The following is a 7,092-nucleotide window of genomic DNA, read 5'->3' on the forward strand; positions in this document are numbered from 1 at the left end:
TAATAAGCACTTCTTGTTTGCAAATGAAATTTTGCTCACGATTATGTTTGTGTGGTCCCTACTTTAAAATAAGCAACGAGCATTCTGACCTGTAAAGAAGAATGGTGCCGTATGTCAACTGCACTCTGTAAGTTATGTGCTTACGTAATTATAAATCACCTGAAACGATCGGCAACAATTGAAAGAAATCACCATCACTAAGCTTTAGTTAGCAACATTTCTATAATAAATGGCGCTAGGGTACGTCGCACGTGCTCGGCACACGGAGCGGAGGGCATCTTAGGGAAGTGGCGTAGCTTATTGCAAAGCACTGCCGACATACACGTAGAGCTATTAGTCAATAATTCTTATGTCACCTGTATTTCATCATGTTATCACCAGGCTCGATTAACGCAGACGTGACTATTGGCCACTAGATGTGCTAGGAGTTGGAATTTGATAGAAAGTGGTCAGTGCTGGATTCTATGGGGAGAACCAGTTGATTTGGGAAATCTAACTCTCTCATTCTCTGGAGGACGTGTGCTGCCTTCGGCGATGCCGATAATGTTTTCAAAATACATAATATAATAATAATATAATAATAATATTTTTATTGCTTGCTTGTAAATATAGGATTTACATCACATTTGTGGCAATAAAAGTGTGATACAAAAATAAGTTATTAAAATTTTCATCAATAAAGATAAAGTATTACAGTATAATAATAGTAGCTAATAATAAATATAACTAGGTATTTCTTTGTTTATATAAAGTAAAAATATAATCAGCAAGTTGTTCATTAAAAGATAACTCTTGTTTTGTTAGTAGAGAAATAAGCTGATTTTCAGTATCGTCGTTTGTGAAATTGATTTTACTGAAATTGATTTTATTGAGTGTAAGTTAATGAATGAAACATAGTTTGGTCCAAATGAATCTGATATCAGATCTCATCAATGGTAGAGTTAACAGTTGAAATCTAAATATTTTATGAATCATTGGCAATATGAGGCAATTTGTAACTGGAACAAACGAAATACAAGTACATGACGAAGTCTTTTTTGCCAGTATTCGTGATATAAACACACAACAAAAATTAGGTCAAAACTCGTTCCACAAATAGTATGTTGTTGTGTGCTACGTCCTTGCAAACAAATTTCATGGAGTTTATGTTGCAGTAAACATTGTCATGATCAAAACTAAAATAGAGATGTTTTAGATGAACTTGCAGAGAGTATAGTGAAAATTAAAAACACATAACAGGATTCATTACACCATTTTCATCAGGACAAATTACTATTTAGTAAATATTTGACGAAATTAAAGGGGGCATTAGATTGTTTATCTCCACAAGATGCTCTGGTATTTTTCGGTTTTGAAAGAGATCATCAGAGACAATCCTTTGTTTTACACAATCTCTGTCCTCAAATTTAATGTCATCTGTCCTGTGTTAGTAATCATTACAAAAAATCTTCGTTAACAAACATCGCGGGGGAACCCAAAAAATAAATTCCTTTTTCCAATGCCCTCAACAATCTAATTTGAGATGATTTTGAAATCCTCCCCCAAAATAAAACTGGCCTGATTTTGCCAATGGACATATTGTGTGTGTGTCTGTGTCTGTGTCTGTGTGTCTGTGTGTTCTCTTCCAAGGAAGGAGATGCTTTGTTGGCATATTTTCTCTTGCAGGAGCACTTCGTCTTGTAAAACAGAAACAAACAGGGATCACTTAAAACGGTTTGAGGTACAGGATGACCTCTTGATCTGTCATGAAAACTACATAATTAACATCATTGTATAGAAGGAATATTACCTGTAGGATACCTTTTGACCAATTTTTTCTACGCTTTTTTCTTTCTTGTTCCCCTCCCAAAAGCATGGTAGAATAAAAATATTCTGTTTGGGAAAATTGTCTGTATATGTGTAAAGACCGTAATTATTGTTATTGTGACAAATAATTCTAGTCCCGATTTGCATTCAATTTTAAACAATCACACTGCTAACTGTACATGTACGGCTGAGTTGATAAGGAGGGAGTATAACAAGAATCTGCAGCAAATACACAGACAAAACCACAACAAAATTAACCAAAGTTACTGCTTCTTTTGGAGTAAAATCACATTCTGACCATGTAAATTGCCAATCCTCACTCACATATCTGCATTACTGAAAGGCCAGAGTGTGCGTGCTGTTCCATTTTGCCCGATTAAAAGTGATCCATTGTGTCTTCCACTGTTGCAGTGCCAATGTGTGGAAAGGGGTCTCACATGTTACTTTTAGTAATATTATAAGCCACGGTTATCAACATTAAGTTGTTCGCAATTTCCAGTATTTTTTATAGTGAAAGGTACCTCTCTATGCTTGCAAAATGCATATCTTTCTCGTGTGTAGCTGGCCATACAATAAAGTATGAATGTACAAAAATGTTAGTACAATGATGAAATCGGACAATTTTCAAAATGCTGCATTGAATAATGCAAAATAATATGCCGACTTGACTTGCTGATGAAATAATCAATTCAAAATACGGTTGTTTTTATCCGAAGTCGAAAATATACGCAAGGGTCAAATTCTTCGTCACAGTCTTCAAAATAATTTTGCAAAATGAAAAATGTATCAACTCTATCGCCATGTTTGTTTACAAAGTTTGCTCGGGTTTGTCGTTCATTACGAATCTCCACACATATTTTTTTTGTTTTTTTGAAAAAGATAAATTTATTTCAACAAAGTCGCAAATATAACAAATCTACATAACTATGATTCGCGTTAAAATTACAATGCAACTTGTCTGAAAAAACAAAAAATCAGTCATGAACAATTAGCCTACATGCGTTTCGAAGATTAGCATAATATATCTATTCGTATACAAAGAGAATTCCTTTGATTGACGCTTGTGTCACCAGGTGTTGAATGCGTATATATTGGTGTAAAGGTCTTATGTCTCTAGCTGCAATAATTGTAGCCCTTGGTTGGTGGGGACTGGCTTCTGTCGTGCGGCTCGCGCCTTGCCCCAACCAGGGCTACAATTTCTCCTATACCTGCTAGTGTAAAAGCTGCAGTGCGGATCTACACTGCATGGTCAAGGCACACACGGGGCCGCATTATTAGAGAATCTCGCCTTACCGTGTGCAAATTTCACTATAATCCTGCTCCCGGATAATGTTAGAGCCCTTGTAACTCCTATCGATGGTCAACTTTACTCCTTGCAGCTGAAAAATGACAGTTTAATGACTCAGGCGCGAAGTCAATTCGAACCGGACCGCCGTCGTTGAACTCTGTACCCAGCCGACTTGTACCATTACATTTTAGGGGTGGCCGACAGGTGTGAGGGACTAATGAAAACGGTGGCACTAGCAGTACAGTAGCGCGCTAGTGGCAGTATAGTTGTTGTTATTTTAACGCTATCTTTTCGGAGGATTGAAAAAGGTCATAGGACTGTTTGCTCCTTTTCAATTACTGCTAGAATACCACTATCGCTGAAAGCAAAGAGAGACCAGTGACCATTGAAGAACTTGCCATCTTTATTTCCTGAGAAGTGAAAGAGATATTCACGCCATGCAAAGTCTGTCGTCTCGTCTTTGCCATTTTATACAGATGTTCTGACAACAAGAGGACACCGCAATATAATTATAAAATATCCAATCGATATTTACGGCTACTATACTATACGATATAGATCTCTAAGGCTATAAAATCTTCGATATATATCGGATATTACCCGCCTAATTAACAAACTCTAGTATCATCTAGTAGCGAAGTTCGAGCCAGACTAGCGCTTGGCCAGAGCTGTAAAGTGGTGAAATGTCTGACAAATATTCGCAACTCTTTTTAAGCTTGAAGCTTATAGTGGTACATTTTCCGACTGTTTCAAATGTGCTGAAATAGTTCCGATTCATAAGGGAGGCTCTAAAAGTGATGTTAACAACTATAGGCCTATCTCCCTTCTACCAGTTCTATCTAAAATACTAGAAAAACATGTTTATATTAGTTTTTACAGTTTTATGCATTTAATCTTTTTTGTTACAACTCACAATCATCAGACAACATCACTCTTGTCACATTGCTTTAGTCAAGTTAACTGACCAGGGTCTCTACTTTTACAGAATATAGATGAAGATAATTTTTTTAGATATACTTAAAGATTTTTTCATCGTTGATCATAACATTTTGCTGAGCGAACTTTCTGTGTACATGTTTTCTGATTTGTCACTGAAGTGGTTTCGATCAGACCTTACAGGAAGAAGTCATGTTAGCTATTTAGGTGTACACGCTCATGTTTTGTCGATTGGTGCTGGTGTATCTCAGGAGTCCATTTTTGGTCCACTTCTGTTTTTGATCATGTTATGTATGTCATTTCCCCCCACACTCATCATGACATGAGTTTAATTAGTCTGGAACATTCTCAACTTTGTGTAAAAATGGGAAGCTTAGATACTACTACTACTGTGACTACTACTACTTCGGTGCTTCAAATTTTATCAGATTTATTCAAAAACTGCTGAGGTCAATATCAAAGCATGTATGTAAAACATGCTGATTACAAGGAATTTGTTACAAAAAGAAAGATGTATCCATGAAAAAGCACAGATGTGAAAATGATGTAAAGAAATCCTCATACAACCCGGCCTACTTCATCATTAAGATGTATGTTGACAGACAAGAAAATGCCGAAATTTTAAATTGATAAACACTGCATTATTGAAGTAGTCATGAGCAAACGGATGGAGGAAGTCCATCTGATTAAAATCAGGTGTAGAGTACGGCGACGTCTTCTTATGCGTACGCGGTACTCTCTCGCTGTCGCCTCTCACTACGCGACAGCGAGAGAATACCGCGTACGCATAAGAAGACGTCGCCGTACTCTACTTCTGATTTTAATCAGATTGGAGGAAGTCGTTCCTATATTAGGCTATTTCCATACTGAGTTCATCATGCACACTGTAAAGTTCACTATGGTTCGAAGCGAGACTACATAAATGTCCTGTGAGAAAATTAACCTGGAATCATGTAATCCGCGTTTGTGTAATGAGTTAAGAAATGCTACGACCATACAAAAACAGTAAAATACCTACGTGTTGTATACAAATAGCAAAGTATTTGGCAAAGCTGCACTATAAGTAACTATAAATAAATATCGGCGATTTCACAGACCCGGCGTGCCGTGGCACAAGGCTAGTCATTGTAGTATCGTCTAGAGTCCGGAAATTGCCGATAAATATTCTGTAAGTAAAGGCGATTTCACAGACGCAGAGTGCTGAGTCCAGTGTCGATCGGCGATTTCACAGTAATCCCGAAATCGTCGATATGTCAAACTTTGATACTAGATGGAAAATATCCGATTTTAAAAAAAAATGTTCAAAGTCACGCCGTCATGGACAAGAATGCCGTTTTGGCACCCCACTTCACACATTGTGACCTTTTTAGTCGAACAGATTTTGCTTGGAACCACTCTTTCCACATTGAACAACAGCGGCATCTTGTAAATGTAGTTGTACCATGGAGGTGGATGGTTGAACTTAGTTGTGAAAGTTGAACTAGTTATGGAGTTTAACTTAGGCACACGCCTCTGAACAATGTGCATGGACACAAAGTTCTAACTGCTTCAAATGACCCGTTCCCGTGTAGGATTTATTGAACTAGTACGTAACATATTTGAGAAAGTTGGGAAGATAGAGCACAGGATTTATTGAACTAATTAAAATGCGTAGTTGAACTTCGGCAAAAGTATCTCTCTTTATTCACCAAGAGTTATATATTGTCATGAAAATTACCCACCCCTTTCAATCCCATAAACTAGTCCTACGAGTATGGCAAGAGTGTCCGGCTTTGGCTCCGGAGGCAGTGAAGGGCTACCCGTAAGCATGCTCATTCAGCTCCCTCACACCTGTCGGCCACCCCTAAAATGTAATGGTACAAGTCGGCTGGGTACAGAGTTCAACGACGGCGGTCCAGTTCGAATTGACTTCGCGCCTGAGTCATTAAACTGTCATTTTTCAGCTGCAAGGAGTAAAGTTGACCATCGATAGGAGTTACAAGGGCTCTAACATTATCCGGGAGCAGGATTATAGTGAAATTTGCACACGGTAAGGCGAGATTCTCTAATAATGCGGCCCCGTGTGTGCCTTGACCATGCAGTGTAGATCCGCACTGCAGCTTTTACACTAGCAGGTATAGGGAGAAATTGTAGCCCTGGTTGGGGCAAGGCGCGAGCCGCACGACAGAAGCCCAGTCCCCACCAACCAAGGGCTACAATTATTGCAGCTATTATGTCTCCAGTCTCGATCGAAACTCCACGATGTCGACGTCCAGACAAGTATTTTTTATGTGTATATTCTCTAAATCTTGAGTTTTATCACAGTCCCTTGGTGGGCTATTCAGCTCTGGGACTATTCGCCCCATAGACGAGTGTACAGAAGCCTTGTTTCTCGCTTCTGTACACTCGTCTATGGGGCGAATAGTCCCAGAGCTGAATAGCCCACCAAGGGACTGTGATCTTGTAGCCTAAGTCCGTTGCCCTTGACAATGCGTTGTATGGGGGGCATTGTCTGAATAAAAGTGGTGGGTTTTTCGAGGGTACACAGTACGCTCGTGGGGTGTGACGACCACCGCATATCGCATATTATCGCTGTCGTGTATCATTTAATTATCAATTCTCGAAGTTCAGTATAGATTTTAACATCTGCACACCCCGGCTTCACACTCACCTCCGTTTCACTTCTGGGAGAGCGCCGCCACTTCACTCGTTAACACAGCGCAGCCAGCGGTAGAAAGGGGGCAGGGCACCAGACCAGCTGTGGGTCCATAGCTGTGGTGTTTTCAGACGGGATTCCTGCCTTTTACGGGCCGGTTTTGACTTTTCCGATTTTTAACCCCGCCACCACAGCTATGGGATATTCCATAGACTAGCGTCCAAATCCGCCGCAAGCACCCTTTGCGCAAGTTTGCTCGACGATATTTCGAAAAATTTCCATCCAAATTACAAATTGCCAACACTCATCGACAGCTTGGTTATTAGGGACTCACCAGACCAGAAATCCGCTCAAAATTCACTGAAATATCGCCTTTTTTCTAAGTTTGCGCGACATGACTACACGTAGACCGCCATTTTGCTAGCGT

The sequence above is a fragment of the Ptychodera flava genome, chromosome 10 (genome assembly GCF_041260155.1).
Source record: "Ptychodera flava strain L36383 chromosome 10, AS_Pfla_20210202, whole genome shotgun sequence".
Taxonomy (NCBI): Eukaryota; Metazoa; Hemichordata; class Enteropneusta; family Ptychoderidae; genus Ptychodera; species Ptychodera flava.